We start from the raw sequence: 18,602 nt of genomic DNA, 5'->3' as shown, positions 1-18,602 counted from the left end.
ATTATTCCATTATCATCCATATGTCTATCCAATGACCATTTAAATGCCCTTAATGTTGGCGAGCCCACTACTGTTGCAGGCAGGGCTACTACACCGCTACTACTCTCTGGGTAAAGAACCTACCTCTGACATCTGTCCTATATCTATCTCCCCTCAATTTAAAGCTATGTCCCCTCGTGCTAGCCATCACCATCCAAGGAAAAGGCTCTCACTGTCCACCCTATCCAATCCTCTGATCATCTTGTATGCTTCAATTAAGTCACCTCTTAACAAAGAACAAAGTAGAAGAAAGAAAAAATACAGCACAGGAACAGGCCCTTTGGCCCTCCAAGCCTGTGCCGATCCAGATCCTCTAACTAAAACTGTCATCTATTTTCTCATGGTCTGTATCCCTCTGTTCCCTGCCCATTCATGGATCTGTCTAGATACATCTTAAATGATGCTATCGTGCCCGCCTCTACCACCTCCACTGGCAATGCGTTCCAGGCACTCACCACACTATGGGTAAAGGGTTTTCCACGCATATCTCCCTGAAACTTTTCCCCAATCACCTTGAACTTGTGACCCCTAGTAATTGAGTCCCCCACTCTGGGAAAAAGCTTCTTACTATCCACCCTGTCCATACCTCTCTTGATTTTGTAGATCTCAATAAGGGGGGCCTCAACCTCCGTCTTTCTAATGAAAATAATCCTAATCTACTTAACCTCTCTTCATAGAGACCAAGGGCAATGTGTCCAAGTTTGCATACGACACTAAGATAAGTGGTAAAGCAAAAAGTGCAGAGGATACTGGAAGTCTGCAGAGGAATTTGGATAGGCTAAGTGGATGGGCTAGGGTCTGGCTGATGGAATACAATGTTGACAAATGTGAGGTTATCCATTTTGGTAGGAATAACAGCAAAAGGGATTATTATTTAAATGATAAAATATTAAAACATGCTGCTGTGCAGAGAGACCTGGGTGTGCTAGTGCATGAGTCGCAGAAAGTTGGTTTTCAGGTGCAACAGGTGATTAAGAAGGCAAATGGAATTTTGTCCTTCATTGCTAGAGGGATGGAGTTTAAGACTAGGGAGGTTCTGCTGCAATTGTATAAGGTGTTAGTGAGGCCACACCTGGAGTATTGTGTTCAGTTTTGGTCTCCTTACTTGAGAAAGGACGTACTGGCACTGGAGGGTGTGCAGAGGAGAGTCACTAGGTTAATCCCAGAGCTGAAGGGGTTGGATTACGAGGAGAGGTTGAGTAGACTGGGACTGTACTCGTTGGAATTTAGAAGGATGAGGGGGGATCTTATAGAAACATATAAGATTATGAAGGGAATAGATAGGATAGATGTGGGCAGGTTGTTTCCACTGGCAGGTGAAAGCAGAACTAGGGGGCATAGCCTCAAAATAAGGGGAAGTAGATTTAGGACTGAGTTTAGGAGGAGCTTCTTCACCCAAAGGGTTGTGAATCTATGGAATTCCTTGCCCAGTGAAGCAGTAGAGGCTCCTTCATTAAATGTTTTTAAGATAAAGATAGATAGTTTTTTGAAGAATAAAGGGATTAAGGGTTAGGATGTTCAGGCCGGAAAGTGGAGCTGAGTCCACAAAAGATCAGCCATGATCTCATTGAATGGTGGAGCAGGCTCGAGGGGCCAGATGGCCTACTCCTGCTCCTAGTTCTTATTTTCTTATGTTCTTATAGCTAGCGCCCTCCATACCAGGCAACATCCTGGTGAACATCCTCTGCACCGTCTCCAAAGCATCCACATCCTTTTGTTAATGTGGCGACCAGAACTGTACGCAGTATTCCAAATGTGGCCGCACCAAAGTCTTATACAACTGTAACATGACCTGCCAACTCTTGTACTCAATACCCCTTCCGATGAAGGAAAGCATGCCGTATGCCTTCTTGACCACTCTATCGACCTGCGCAGCCACCTTCAGGGTACAATGGACCTGAACACCCAGATCTCTCTGTACATCAATTTTCCCCAGGGCTTTTTCATTTACCATCTAGTTCGCTCTTGAATTGGATCTTCCAAAATGCATCACCTCGCATTTGCCCGGATTGAACTCCATCTGCCATTTCTCCACCCAATTATCTATATTCTGCTGTATTCTCTGACAGTCCCCTTCACTATCTGTTACTCCACCAATCTTAGTGTCATCTGCAAACTTGCTAATCAGACCACCTATACCTTCCTCCTGATCATTTATGTATATCACTAACAACAGTGGTCCGAGCACGGATCCCTGTGGAACACCACTGGTCACAGTTGTCCATTTTGAGAAACTCCCTTCCACTACTACTCTCTGTCTCCTGTTGCCCAGCCAGTTCTTTATCCAACTAGCTAGTACACCCTCGACCCCATAGGACTTCACTTTCTCCATCAGCCTACCATGGGGAACCTTATCAAATGCCTTACTGAAGTCCATGTATATGACATCTACAGCCCTTCCATCATCAATCAACTTTGTCACTTCCTCAAGAATTCGATTAAGTTGGTAAGATATGACCTTCCCTGCACAAAACCATGTTGCCTCTCACTGATAAGCCCATTTTCTTTCAAATGGGAATAGATCCTATCCCTCAGTATCTTCTCCAGCAGCTTCCCTACCACTGACGTCAGGCTCACCGGTCTTTAATTACCTGGATTATCTCTGCTACCCTTCTTAAACAAGGGGACAACATTAGCAATTCTCCAGTCCTCTGGTACCTCACCCATGTTCAAGGATGTTGCAAAGATATCTGTTAAGGCCCCAGCTATTTCCTCTCTCACTTCCCTCAGTTAACCTGGGATAGATCCCATCTGGACCTGGGGACTTGGCCACCTAAATGCCTTTTAGAATACCCAACACATCCTCCCTCCTTATGCCTTGACCTAGAATAATCAAACATCTACCCCTAACCTCAACATCCGTCATGTCCCTCTCCTCGGTGAATACCGATGCAAAGTACTCGTTAAGAATCTCACCCATTTTCTCTGACTCCACGCATAACTTTCCTCCTTTGTCCTTGAGTGGGCCAACCCTTTCGCTAGTTACCCTCTTGCTCCTTTTATATGAATAAAAGGCTTTGGGATTTTCCTTGACCCTGTTTGCTAAAGATATTTCATGACCCCCTTTAGCCCTCTTGATTCCTCGTTAATCTTCTTCTCTCTAACGAAAACAGCCTCAAGTCCCTCAGCTGTCCCTCATAAGATCCTCCCTCCATACCAGGCAACATCCTGTTAATTCTCCTCTGCACCCTTTCCAATGCTTCCACATCCTTCCTATAATGCGGCGACCAGAACTGCACACAATACTCCTAATGCGGCCGCACCAGAGTTTTGTACAGCTGCAACATGACCTCATAGCTCCGAATCTCAATCCCTCTACCAATAAAAGCTAACACACCGCACGCCTTCTTAACAACCCTATCAACCTGGGTGGCAACTTTCATGGATCTACGTACATGGACACCGAGATCTCTCTGCTCATCCAGACTACCAAGAATCTTACCATTAGCCCAGTACTCTGTATTCCTGTTACTCCTTCCAAAATGAATCATCTCACACTTTTCTGCATTAAACTCCATTTGCCACTTCTCAGCCCAGCTCTGCAGCTTATCGATGTCCCTCTGTAACCTGCAACATCCTTCCATATTGTCCACAACTCCACCGACTTTAGTGTCATCTGCAAATTTATTCACCCATCCTTCTACGCCCTCCTTCCGGTCATTTCTAAAAATAACAAATAGCAGTGGCCCCGAAACAGACCCTTGTGGATCTAGTAACTAGTAACTGAACTCCAGGCTGAACATTTCTCAACAACCACCACCCTCTATCTTCTTACAGCTAGCCAATTTCTGATCCAAACAGCTAAATCACCCTCAATCACATGTAGATTGTATTTTCTGCAAAAGCCTACCGTGGGCATCCTTATCAAACGCTTTACTGAAATCCATATACACCACATCAACTGCCTTACCCTCATCCACCTGTTTGGTCACCTTCTCAAAGAACTCAATAAGGTTTGTGAGGCACGGCCTATCCTTCACAAAGAGCTTTGACAAAGAGTCATCGGACTCAAAACGTTAGCTCCTTTCTCTCCCTACAGATGCTGCCAGACTTGCTGAGAGTTACCAGCATATTCCCTTTCGCCTACCCTTTACAAAACCGTGTTGACTATCCCTAATTAAATTATTCCTTTCCAGATTATTATAAATCCTATCTCTTATAATCCTTTCCAAGACTTTTCCCACAACAGAAGTAAGGCACACTGGTCTATAGTTACCGGGTTTGTCTCTACTCCCCTTCTTGAACAAGGGGACAACATTTGCTATCCTCCAGCCTTCTGGCACTATTCCTGTCGACAACGAATAACATAAAGATCAAAGCCAAATGCTCTGCAATCTTCTCCCTAGCTTCCCAGAGAATCCTGGGATAAATCCCATCCGGCCCAGGGGATTTATCTATTTTCACACTTTCCAGAATTGCTGACATCTCCTCCTTATGAACCTATTCCCATCTAGTCTAGTAGCCTGAATCTCAGTATTCTCCTCGACAACATTGTCTTTTTCCTGTGTGAATACTGACGAAAAATATTCAGTTAGCGCCTCCCCTATGTCCTCGGCCTCCACTCACAACGTCCCACTACTGTCCTTGACTGGCCCTACTCTTACCCTAGTCATTCTTTTATTCCTGACTTTAGGTTTTCCTTGATCGTACCTAACAAGGACTTCTCATGTCCCCTCCTGGTTCTTCTTAGCTCTCTCTTTACGTCCTTCCTAGCTAACTTGTAACTCTCGAGCGCCCTAACTGAACCTTCATGTCTCATCTTTACATAAGCCTCCTTCTCCCGTTTGAGTGGACAAAATGATTTGCGTTATTTGATCAGTGTGATCAGCACAGTCCCGTGTTTGTAAAGAGATCACTCAGTTAAACAATAATATTTTCTTTCACTGAACTCAATGTCGTCATCTGTTTGTTCACACCTTTAAAAAATAAGTCAAACGATGTTTCAATCTCAATATCCCTGAGGTGATTTCACAGGGTATAAATTAAAGGCTTTGGGAATATATAAACTCAGAATTTAAGACAGAGAGAGTGCCAGCAGCAGGGAGGCAACACGTCACTTCACAGTAAACATGCATCGTCTGATTAATGTAGCTGAAAAAATAATCTATCCAATCCTTGCTGCTGTTGGTGTTCCTGGTAAGTGACTATCACCTTTGAAGTTGTGTAGCTGCGTGTATGAGCGGCTCTCTGAATTTAACTGTGACTGAAAATGTTTAATGCTGATCTCCAGCTCATTGTCACACAGACACCTGACCAACTATGTAATTCACTTCAGTCAAATGTATTTAAATGTGTCGATGATTTGGATCTCTGTAAGCAACTGAGAATAAACCTGTGCTTGGGCCTCATGGGCTCCTTGGTCAATGAACTTCTTATATTGAGTGGAATCTTGGATAATGTTAGATTAGATCTCAGTGAAGGCAACCTCTCAGAACCAAGGTTTAGTTGCAGTTAGCATGAAAGCACACTGAGTGTGGCTCACTAACCAGAGTGGAATATCGGCCAGCAATGAACAAGTATTACCCGAAGTATCTGTCAGTGTAGAATAGTAATAACTGTGGGCTCCTCGCTTAAGTGGAACATCTGATATAGCTATCTATCTATTACTGAGACTACCTGTCTCAATAGTGTAGAAATTGCGAATTGTGTGGGTCAGGAACTGCGCTGAAATAATTTCGTTATTTTTCAAAATAATGTATTTTCATTGGAAAGCGGTTGCTCCATTCTGTGGAGCCCTCTCGGCTTTACCTTTGGAATGAATTCAAAACATGACGAGTTTGGATCGGTTTGGAAGATGTTTGATATTTATTGTATGAAGTGAAATATCTCTATCTCTGTTTCCCATTGACCTGCTCTAACAGAAACAAATATCACCTACACCCTGGCATTGAAAACAAAACACAACAATACAGTATCCTAATAGGTTTTGTGATATTTTCTCTTTTCTAGAAATTAAATCCAATGTTTGTTCAATTTTTATAAGCGTGCGTAAACTGTGTTGCTGCTTCATACGATTTGTGAATCTATTCAACTGAACGCAGAAAACCGTGCAGTCCATTCAGACACTCGTTTTCCAACGAGTGATTGAGAGACTTATTGTTTTGATCAAAACGCAACACCGGACACAGCTGTCGGGAAATTAATTTCACCTTGAAATACCCACTTTGAAAGTATATAATTCAGTATGAATGTTTTACTTAGATAGTTCTATTCTTCATCTTTAGTCTCTGTCACTCTCAATTTGGTTTGGTCTGTAAATTTTGAAATTATATATTTTCCCCCCATTCCATATTGTTGATGTAAATAGTGAAGGGCAGTATCCCAGTGTTGATCTTTCTGGAACACCACTGCCCACCTTCCACCAAAAAGACTAAATTCCTTTAACTCCTCTCCCTGTTTTTGTATTCAGCTTGCTGCCCATTATACTGCTGTGTTGCCTAACCCCACTTGCTGTGAGAATACTCATGAGTCTGTTATGTTGAATCTCACTGAAGGCCTTTAGGAAATCAAATAGTTTAACATCTATCATACCAATCTATGAAATCTATCATTCATGATAGTTATTTAAATTATTCAATAAAATCTGTCATGAATGAAATGGATTTCTGGAATACGTGCTGACTATTTATCACAGTCTTTGTCACTAGATTTTCCCGTTCAAATGCTGATTCTATGTTTTCCAACTATTGATGTTGTGAGTGGACAATTGTTTTCTGGAATTGTTCTATTTTTTTTAAATTCTAGAATAACGGAAACCGACTGCTGCCTTTCAATTCTTTGGTAATATTCTGATGATTATTAGTGAATAGATAATTGTGTCTGCTCTTTCTCACTGCCAATTATATGAATATTTGTCGTTGAAATACATCCACATCCAGTAATCTACAGGACCCACCCTCTGGCATCCTATCTGCTCTTCATTCTTTCATTGCGATCTCTCAGTGCAGCATCGGCCCTCTCAAATTATCTGCCCCTTTCACCCACGTTCAGTCTCACTCTGAACGTATTCCAATCCTCTCTCCAGTATCCAACCCTGACCTGCTGATCAAAGTTGTTCACAAAGGTGGTGTCAATACTGTCTGGTGTACTGGCCTCTTCTTCACAAAGGTCGAAGGCCAACTCTCAAGAACATCCTGCTACCTCCCCCTCTACCAGGACCCCTGCACCAAACACCATGATATTGTTTCCAGTCCTTTCAGTGACCTCATCGACTCTGGAGAGGTTGAATTCTCAACCTCCAAAATCCTAATACCGCAACATACCGTACATCAACCTCCCGCTTCTAGCCGCTTTCGAAAATTTATCAACAGGACTATTTCAGCCCCATCAAATTCATTACTTTCTATCTGGACACCATCCTCTCTCCCCTTGTACTTTCCAACCGATATTCCTGATTACTCTGATCTATTGGCTATCCTCCAATCCAAGATGAGGGGTAAACTAGCTGGATGGAATCAGAACTGGCTGGGCCATTGAAGACAGAGGGTCGCAGTGGAAGGATGATTTTCCGAATGGAGGTCTGTAACTAGTGGTGTTCCGCAGGGATCAGTGCTCGGACCTCTGCTGTTTGTAATATATATAAATGATTTGGAACAAATCGTAGTGGGTCTGATTAGCAAGTTTGTGGACGATACTAAAATTGCAGGAGTTGAGGATGGTGATGAAGATTGTCAGAGAATACAACAGGATATAGATAGGCTGCAACATTGCACGGAGAAATGGCAGATGATATTTAACCGGGACAAATGCGTTTTGGTAGATCCAATTCGGGTGGGAGCTGTAAAATAAATGGCAGAACCATCAGGCACCCAGAGACACAGAGAGATCTGGGCATGCTGGTCCACAGATCAGTGATAGTGGCAGCGCAGGTGGAAATGGTGGTAAAGAAAGCATATGGTCCACTTGCCTTCATAGGACGGGATATCGAGTATAAAAGCCCGAAAATAATGTTACAGTTATATAGAACGTTGGTTAGGCCACACTTGGAATACTGTGTCTAATTCTAGTCACCACACTACCAGAAGGAGATGGAGGCTTTGGAGAGAGTACTGAAAAGGTTTACCAGGATGTTGCCTGGTATGGAGGGTATTAGCTATGAGGAGAGATTGAATAAGCTGGGATTGTTTTCCCGAGAGTCACGGAGGCTGAGGGGCGACCTGATAGAAGTTTATAAAATTATTAGGGGTATTGATAGGTTGAACAGCTGAGGTTTTTTCCTCGGGCGGAATTGAAAATTATAAGCGGGCGCAAGTTCAAGGTGAGGGGGGATAGGTTCAGGGGAGATGTGCGGGGGACGTTTCTTACACAGAGGGTGGTGGTGGCCTGGAATGCACTGCCAAGTGAGGTGGTTGAGGCAGATATGTTAGCGACCTTTAAGACTTATCTGGATAGGCACATGAACAGACGATTTATAGAAAGATACAGGTGGTCGGTCTAGATAGGACACGTGATGCAGGCTTGGAGGGCCGAGCGGCCTGTTCCTGTGCTGTATTGTTCATTGTTCTTTGTTCTTTGAACACTCCATTCACTCTCTCCGCTCCCCGCTCCATCTCTCCATCCTCATTTCTCACCCCCCCTATCACCCTCGCTGCTCCCCTTTTCCTCAGTTGGTGGGCCAGCAACCTGCTCGCCTTCTCCCCGTATTCGTACTGTACACCCTGTGCCTTCCTCCATTGTGCCTCTGCATTACCCGTAGTCAACAAGTCAAATTCTACATGTAGCCTTTGCCTTTCCCTGTACAGTCCCTCCTCCGGTGCCTCCGCATATTGTCTGTCCACCCTCAGAAGTTCTTTCAACAACCGCTCCCTGTCCCTACCCTCCTGCTTTCCTTTATGTGCCCTGATATATATCAGCTCCCCTCTAACCACTGCCTTCAGCGCCTCCCAGACCACTCCCACCTGTGCCTCCCCATTATCATTGAGTTCCAAGTACCTTTCAATACACCCCCTCACCCTTAAACACACCCCCTCATCTGCCAATAATCCCATGTCCATTCTCCAGGGTGGACGCTGTTGATTTTCTTCCCCTATCTCCAGGTCCACCCAATGTGGAGCATGATCCGAAATAGCTATAGCCGTGTACTCCGTCCCCGTCACCTTTGGGATCAGTGCCCTTCCCAAAACAAAAAAATCTATTCGTGAATAAACTTTGTGGACATAGGAGAAAAACAAAAACTCCTTACTCCTAGGTCTACTAAATCTCCAGGGGTCTACTCCTCCCATCTGCTCCATAAAGTCCTTAAGCACCCTAGCTGCAGCCGGCCTCCTTTCGGCCCTGGACCTCGATCTGTCCAGCCCTGGGTCCAGCACCGTATTAAAATCTCCACCCATTACCAACTTCCCCACTTCTAGGTCTGGGATTCGTCCTAACATACGCCTCATAAAGTTGGCATCATCCCAGTTCGGGGCATACACGTTCACTAATACCACCGCCTCCCCTTGCAATTTGCCACTCACCATCACGTATCTGCCCCCACTATCCGCCACTATAGTCTTTGCCTCAAACATTACCCGCTTCCCCACTAGTATGGCCACCCCCTGTTTTTTGCGTCTAGCCCCGAATGAAACACCTGCCCCACCCATCCTTTGCATAGTCTGACCTGGTCTATCAGCTTCAGATGCGTCTCCTGAAGCATAATCACATCTGCTTAAGTTTCTTTAGGTGTGCGAGTACCCATGCCCTCTTAATCGGCCCGTTCAGCCCTCCCACATTCCACGTGATCAACCGGGTTGGGGGGCTCTTTACCCTCCCCCCTTGACGACTAGCCATCTCCTTTTTCAATCCAGCTCCTCACCCGGTTCCCACATAGCCGTATCTCCCCCAAACAGCGCCCCCTTGCCCCGACCACCCCCCCATACCAGCTCCCCCTTCTCCCCAGCAACTGCAACCCAGTTAACCCCCCCGCTAGATCCCAAACTAGCGTAATTGCACCCCCCATGTTGCTCCCAGAAGTCAGCAAACTCTGGCCGACCTCGGCTTCCCCCCGTGACCTCGGCTCACACTGTGCGAGGCCCCCTGCTTCCTGCTTCCCTGTTCCTGCCGTGATTACCATAGCGCGGGAACAAAGCCCACGCTTTCCTTTTGGCCCTGCCCCTGATGGCCGGTGCCCTCAGCTCCTCATCCTCCCTCCCCCCCTCCCCCACGACATGGGGAAGAGAGAAAAGTTACAGGGTCGCAGGATTAACAACTTGGGAAGTCATCTCTTCCCTCTTTTCCCCCCTTCATCCCACATATTCACCCCCCCCCCCCACTTTGTCCCAAACGTTCTTTTTATGGCCCGCTCACTCCAGTTTCTCCTCGACAATAAATGTCCACGCCTCATCTGCCATTTCGAAGTACTGGTGTTTCCCTTGATGTGTGACCCACAGTCTTGCTGGTTGCAGCATTCCAAATTTAATCTTCCGTTTGTGCAGCACCGCCTTGGCCCGATTAAAGCTTGCCCTCCTTCTCGCCACCTCCGCACTCCAATCTTGATATACGCGGATCACCGCATTCTCCCACCTACTGCTCCGAGTTTTCTTTGCCCATCTGAGGACCATCTCTCTGTCCTTATATCGGAGAAATCTCACCACTATGGTTCGAGGAATTTCTCCAGCCCTCGGTCTTCGCGCCATAACTCGATAGGCTCCCTCCACCTCCAGCGGACCCGTTGGGGCCTCCAATCCCATTAACGAGTGCAGCATCGTGCTCACATATGCCCCGACGTCCGCCCCTTCTACACCTTTGGGAAGACCAAGAATCCTTAAATTCTTCCTCCTCGCATTATTCTCCAGCAACTCCAGCCTTTCCACACACCTTTTGTGTTGTGCCTCGTGCATCTCCATTTTCACCACCAGACCCTGTATGTCATCCTCATTCTCAGCAGCCTTTGCCTTCACGACCCGAAGCTCCTGTTCCTGGGTCTTTTGCTCCTCCTTTAGCCCCTCAATCGCTTGTAATATCGGGGCCAACAGTTCCTTCTTCATCTCCTTTTTGAGTTCTTCCACGCAACGCCGCAGGAACTCTTGTTGGTCAGGGCCCCATTTTAAACTGCCTCCTTCCGACGCCATCTTGCTTTGTGCCTGCCTTCCTGGCCGCTGCTCTAGAGGATCCACCGCAATCCGGCCACTTTCCTCTCTTTTTTCCATCCGTGTCCAGGGGGGATTCCCTTCTGGATTCCAGCACAGTGTTTTTTGCCGTTAAAATTGCCGTTAGGGCTCCTATCAAGAGCCCAAAAGTCCGTTCCACCGGGAGCTGCCGAAACGTGCGACCTAGCTGGTCATCGCCGCACCCGGAAGTCATGAAAAACTATGTTGTAAATGTATCTGGTTTGGAAAGCCTGGCCAGTCTGAGTTGATCCTTTATATCAGACTAAATGAGAAATCTAATCTCTCCAAAGGATATTTAAAATTATGAGCATTTTTCGACGACTGCCATCAAAGTGTAATTCACAGGTTCACCTGCTCCCTCTTCTTAAACACTTTGGGTACATTTTCTACTTCCATGCCTGCAACACAGATCTCTATGCCCACTCCTGTCCCAAGACCCTCATCCCCACCCAACAACTGCCAATTTTATTGTTGCTAAAATCATGTCCTTATTGTCGGTTCACGGACTGAAAATATTTAATCAGTAATTTCCAGGCTCTTCTCCGATCTCTCTCTGACAGTTAATTTACTGGGAATTGCGATACTGTGCCGAGGAAAGTGTAACCTCTCTACCTGCACCACTCGCTACCTGGTGACTATGGCAACTGCGGATCTGCTGTTTATTATCACGCAACCAATACTGAACAGAATTAGCACTTACTATTTCTCCTGGACGTTCCTGGACCTCACCACTGTGTGTTGTGTTAATTCGGTTCTGAAGTCTGCCGCCAAAGATCTTTCTGTCTGGTTCACCCTCGCTTTCTCCTTTGATCGATTTGTGGCCATTCGCTGCCAGAAACTAAAAACGAAATATTGCACCGGGAAAACTGCGGCTGTGGTTCTGGCAGCAACCGGCCTCATGTTCTTTGTCAAAAGCATCCCCGAGTACTTTATATTCGAACCGCGAATGACAATTGACAATATTCGTTGGGGCTGTAGGACAAAGAACATCTATTGGACTGACTCCAGATGGATTTTATATAACTGGTTTTATCAGGTATTAACTCCATTGCTCCCATTCGGTTTAATTCTGTTGATCAACGCTCTGACAATCAGACACATTTTAGTGACCAATCGGGTCCGGAAGGCACTGAGGGCTCAGAGTCAGGGAGCAAATCGCAGAGACCCAGAGATGGAGAGCAGAAGGAAGTCAATGATTTTACTTTTCAGCATCTCTGGATCTTTCATTCTCCTCTGGACGGTGGATGTTATAAAGTTTTTCTATTTGGACGTCAGTGGATTAATTTATGTCACCCTTCCTCAGTATAATTTGCAACAAATCGGATTTATGCTACGGGATTTAAATTGCTGCACAAACACATTTATTTATGTGGTTACTCAGTCTAGGTTTAGGGAGCAGATCAAGATGGCAGTGAAATATCCGGTTACATTAGTTATTAAATTTATGAAGAAACTAAAATGAACCAACATCCTCTCAGCCAATTAGAAGCTCCAGCCGCTGACTGACCGCCCCATAGCCAATCAGAAAATCCAAACACTGACTGAAATCCCAGCTCCGCGAACCAGCGCCAGCCGCTGCCTGACACATGCGAGCATCAGCCAATCAGGGACTTAGCTTTCAGACTAACAGCTGCCATATCCATTCAGTGAGTTCGGAATACGCACCGATATGAACCTCAGCCAATCCCAGGCTTACGTTTCAGACCAACAACTGCCATAGCCAATAAAAAACTCCGCTTTCAGACTGACAACTGCAGTGAATCAGAAAGTTCAGAATACTAACTAACAGATGCCGCAACCAATCACAGACTCACTATTAAGACTAACAGCTGGCGAACCCAATCAGAAGCTCCACGAGCTGGCTAACAGACCTTCACCCAATCAGAGACTCCTCACTCTGATTGACAGCTGCGGCAGCCAATCAAGGAGCTCTGACTGCAATCTAAGGCCCATTTCAGCCAATCAGAGAATCCTCACCTTGACTGACAGCCAATCAGACTATTCAGCGGACTAATCGACAGACACTCAACCAGCGAGGTTACTGGAAACCGTGACTCACAACAGCTGTAGGCTGTTTAGATTGGGCAGCACGGTAGCATAGTGGTTAGCAAGTCCAAGACCCTCCCTTGTATGAAAGAGGGGGAATAGAACGCATATGAGTTAGGGGCGGCAGGGTAGCACAATGATTAGTGCAGTTGCTTCACAGCTCCAGGGTCCCAAGTTTGATTCCTGGCTTGGGTCACTCTCTATGTGGAGTTTGCATGTTCTCCCCCTGTGTGCGTGGGTTTCCTCCGGGTGCTCCGGTTTTCTCCCACAGTCCAAAGATGTGCAGGTTAGGTGGATTGGCCATGCTAAAATGCCCTTAGTGTTCAAAATTGCCTTAGTGTTGGGTGGGGTTACTGGGTTATGCAGATGGGGTAGAGGTGTGGGCTTGGGTAAGGTGCTCTTTCCAAGTGGCGGTGCAGACTCGATGGGCTGAATGGCCTCTTTGTGCACTGTAAATTTTATAATCTATAGATCCGCCTGGTGCCTCAGTCAACTAGTCATGCCCAGCAATTGTCCGTCCTCTGGCAAGGATTGCGGTCCAATAGTCGGTTGGAATTTGAAGCCACAGCTGATGACAAAGACAGAGATGCCCTAAAGTCTGATGGACTCCCCTTTCTTAGCCATAATCCTGCATTCGATTCACGTTCAGCTAACAGTCTAATTCCCCTCTAAATGCTTCAATTGAACATGTCTTCACCACAAATCCATACAGTGGAGTCGCCAACCTCCCCACTCGCTGTGTGAAAAAGGTCACTGTTTATATATGATGTGGAGCTGCCGGCGTTGGACTTGGGTGAGCACAGTACGAAGTCTTACACCACCAGGTTAAAGTCCAACAGGTTTGTTTCGATGTCACTAGCTTTCGGAGCGCTGCTCCTTCATCAGGTGAATCTGCTCACCTGAGGAAGGAGCAGCGCTCCGAAAGCTAGTGACATCGAAACAAACCTGTTGGACTTTAACCTGGTGTTGTAAGACTTCGTACTGTTTATATAATCATTGCTACATCTACTCACACATTTAAATCAGAACAACTCATTCTTCATCTTTTCACAAATTAGAAACCTTTATCCCTATCTTCTCTAGACCACTCATGATTTCAAATCTCTCGATTAATTCGCCTCTCAAAATTTCTGAGGGAAGGAAAACCCACCTCACATCTCCAATTTCTTTTTTTTCTTTATTCCTGGGATGGGATGCCATCGGTGGCTGGGCGACCATTTATTGCCCATCGCTGAGGGCATTTAAGAGTCAACGACAATGCTGTGGGTCTGGAGTCACATGTAGGCCATACCAAGTAAGGACGACAGATTTCCTTCACAAAAGAACATTAGTGATCTCGATGTTTTTTTTTACGGCAATTGACAATGGTTTCATGATCATCAGACTTTTAATTTCAGATTTTTATTCAGTTCAGATTCTCAATAACTGATGTTCCTCAGCACTGGGAATATCCTGGTGAATCCTTTCTGCACTCTATACAATAATGTGGAGATGCCGGCGTTGGACTGGGGTGAGCACAGTACGAAGTCTTACAACACCAGGTTAAAGTCCAACAGGTTTGTTTCGATGTCACTAGCTTTCGGAGCGCTGCTCCTTCCTCAGGCGAATGAAGAGGTCTGTAACTTCACGTCCTTTCTGAACTGTGGCATCCGGAACTGGATGTAATACTTCAACCCAGACTTTTCCAACTTCCATGTAACCTATTTACTCTTGTATGCGATCCTCTATCAATAAAGCTGATTACATGATATTGGATTCTATATTCACTCAAAATGGCCCAATAATTTCAAGCAACTTTTTGGTTTTATTGATGTACCCTTTATTTTATTCAGTTTCTGCACGTGTGCTCTGCTATTATGACCGGACCTGGGAATGTTGATCTCCTATTTTCTTTCTCTGTCAGTCTGGCCTCAATAAAAGTTGAGACGGATTCGCACGTAAACAGAAGTTATTTATTTAGCTTGCAAGCTTAATCATCTTACAGAATGTAACAGGACGTCCTGCCTCTTACACTCCAGAAAACGACTGAACTAACAGACAAAGGAATCTCTGCAAAATCAGTTCAAATGGTATCAAGTTTCACATACTCGACGGACATAGGTCAGCCTAGGTCCCTCCTGACCTGTTTAATCCATTCTGATTGGCTCACTTCCAATCCCTTTCTCTGGCCCCTATCAATGCATCCTCACTCTTATAGACACACCTCTTCCTGCTTTTTCCATGCGGTCCCAAATTCCTTTGTCCCTAACTGCAAAAATCAAAGTGGCTTATTTCTACATTACATTAACTAGTATCTCTAAAGTAACTATTTTATATCACATTCGTCATTCCCTCCTTTTATCATTCCATGATAACCGAACTATCCAATCTATAGCTACGGTTCCTCATCTAAAAAGATTCGTCGCTGCATTTCCAATTCCTGTCTTAGCCCCCCTTCATCTGCTTCACCCTCATGGATTTTAACAGTTAAATTTTTTTCTCGGTGATTGGGGCGGTGATCTGATCCAGTGCACCCCGCATTTTACCCATCACACATTTAAGGATGGCCAGGCCCACAAAGATGCAACCGATAGCTACCACTAGATACATGGCCATATTTATCAACCAGTCCTTCCATCCTCCAAATCCCCAGTTACCCCAAGAGCCAGGATCCTGCATCCCGTCCAAGTGATCCCGTATGCGATCCATAAATTTAGTGATGTTAGCGGTCAAGTCTTGAACACCCATAATACACTTGCCCTGTACTATGGCGCATACCCCACCCTCATGGGCCAGAAGATAGTCAAGAGCATACCGGTTCTGCATTGCAAACAACCGTAGCTGAGACAACTCCTTAGTTATTGCCCCGAGGGCTCCCAAGGTTTAATTTCCCAAAAGGGTAAGGCCGCAAATAAAATAATTCCGATCACTAACAGCCAAGGAACCCCCCACACCTCCCAGTGTCAATACGCTCAGAATGCCCCACCCGGCTGAGTGGCCCCGGTTGGGTGCAAGAACCTGAGGTTTTTTCCAGTTCTCGCAAAATTCAGCAGAGACTGCCCGGCGTGCTAACTGATTATGCAGGTTCCACGCCGAAGGGCAGGGGACTGTGGTAGGGACTAGAGTCCCTATAGCAATTCGGTGGGGAAATGGGGGTGACAAAACGTTGGTCGCCGTACCATTAAATAAAAAGTAGTATCCTTGTTCCGTGTGGAGACTAGCATCACAATCAGTATATCGGTTGCGTAAGGACCTCCCAGTAGCCCAGTTTATCCAATTTTGAAATGCCCATTCGGGCCGCCCAGCAATGCGGAAAGCCCTATTCCCGACAGTGATATGAGAGACATTCGCCCAGCCACAAAGGAGCTGGAGGCCAGCGTTCAATGGAACGCAAGTGGTGCTATAACAAACGCATTGGCCAGACGCCTGGGTGATATGGCACCTCCTGTCCGTACAGGTGGGAAACAGACATGTTATATTTGTGTCCACCTCTACCAGCAAACAGCCATATCCTTCACTGCTGAAGCAATTCTCGTACGACCGGAAATCCCTATTGGGAGTGAAGTGGCTAGGTATGTACGCCCTCCACCGTCGCAGCCTATCGTACTGTGAATGGGAATTAACCCGAGGGAGGGGAAGGCAAATAGCCGGTGGTGCTGAATCCGGATCGTAAGGAAGAGTGACGTGCTCGGGCAATGGCTCGGAACGCTGACAATGAACCACCGTTTGGGGAGTGCCCCAAAGCGGTGAAACAGAAAATAACCGAGACACCGCTGCGGGGTTTGGGTAGCAGACAACCCGTCCCTGGCCATACAGACGGTGGTAAATCTGGTAGAAGAGATTCATACTACCCGGGTTTTCCTCAGTTTGGCCTTTAATTAACTTAAGTGTATCTCCCGGTAACCTACGTTCTAGCTGTACTTCCCTTCTCACACGCCCCGTCCTCTCTCTAGTCCCTTTCTCTTTCTCATGGTCTCTTCCTACACTCTTCTGACAGCTTGATGTTACCTTTATTGTACCACTTTTAACACATCCAAAATCAAATTTACATGTATTCCAAAAACAAGGCAATGTCCATATAATGTTCCCTTCCCATCGCCGGGACCGGTGCAGCTGCTTCATGACTCCCGCATTCTCCTTAACTTTGATGACCTTCCATGAGTCGATACCATGTCCTCGTATATGGGGGCAGTGAAGAACATCACCTGTGCATAGGTGATGTATCCTTGTAGATTGGTTGGGGCTACACAGATACATAATATTCCCCTTTTCCATGTCCATCGCCAATAACACGCCAAGCGAAGTGAGGCCAAATATCAGACCGACGATGCGTTCCACTCCATCATGCTCCACACCTGTAAAATAGCACTGGAAAAGGGAGGCAGGTTAGTATCCGACCTTTTACAGTAGTGGAGATGGGCTCAATTTACAGTGATGTAGGTGGACCCAAGCACTTCGCCCCTCCACTTTAACTGCTGTGGGGGTGGCAAGGAGAACTTGGAAGGGCCCGTCCCATCGCGGCTCCGACCCCTTCCTAGTCCAATTTTTGACCATTACATAACTACCGGGCTGGACTGAAAGTGAGCTAGGTACTGGGGGCAATGGCTGGTGAGCCGCGCGGACCTGGCCATGGAGTTCCTTGAGCACTTGCGTAAGGGCCAGAACATAGGTGGTCATTTCCTCAGTCATCTGATGAAACTGAACCCGTCTGGGAACCTGCAGGCTCCAAGGAGTTCTAAGAGGCCTGCCATAGAGAATCTCGGCGGGAGAGAGCCGGGCTGGTCCCGCAGGTGTAACCCGCAGCTGGAAGAGGGCAACGGGGAGCAACTTAAGCCATGTCAGTCCCGTGTCTGCTCTTAATTTAGCCAATTTAGTTTTGAGGGTCTGATTGTGTCTTTCAACCACCCCGGCTGCCTGTGGTCTGTAAGCACAGTGTAACTGCTGGCGTATGCCCAACTGGGAGCAAAACTCCTTGTTAATTTGTCCATTAAAATGAGGCCCATTATCAGAACTTAACTGAGCTGGTATACCGTACCGGGGAATGATTTCCCTCATCAAGACTTTAACCACAGTAGCAGCTTTACTATAGATAGTCGGATACGCCTCAACCCATCTGCTGAACACATCCACAATGACCAAAACATATTTATAACATTGACACCTTTCCAACTCAATGTAATCCATTTGGAGCGTCTCAAAGGGACCACGGCAACGGGGTTTGCCCCTTCCCACAAGGGATACCTTTTCCGGTGTTATATTGCTGACAAATCAAACACCGATTACTGATACTTTGGGCCAACCCCTGCATTTTAGGGTGCCACCAAGTGTCCAGCAACAAATCACTAGTCCCCCGAGCCCCACAATGAGTTGCAAAGTGTACACATTCGATGACCCATAAAGCCAGCACATCAGACATACAAGTCTGATGTGCAGGCGTGGTCCATAAAGAGG

General features: G+C 46.1%; 1 long non-coding RNA gene across 1 annotated transcript in view; it reads right to left on the bottom strand.

Annotated features, from left to right (window-relative positions):
• LOC140398801 (uncharacterized) overlaps window positions 1–12,455 on the bottom strand; it is a 66,196-nt gene extending 53,741 nt beyond the window's left edge. Inside the window, exon 1 of the long non-coding RNA XR_011937559.1 lies at window positions 11,827–12,455. This is a non-coding gene — a long non-coding RNA (uncharacterized lncRNA). The remainder of the gene's footprint in view (window positions 1–11,826) is intronic.
• Window positions 12,456–18,602: the final 6,147 nt, after the last annotated feature.

This window comes from Scyliorhinus torazame, chromosome 22, assembly GCF_047496885.1.
Source record: "Scyliorhinus torazame isolate Kashiwa2021f chromosome 22, sScyTor2.1, whole genome shotgun sequence".
Lineage (NCBI taxonomy): Eukaryota > Metazoa > Chordata > Chondrichthyes > Carcharhiniformes > Scyliorhinidae > Scyliorhinus > Scyliorhinus torazame.
This window is presented reverse-complemented; position numbering and strand designations above follow the sequence as displayed.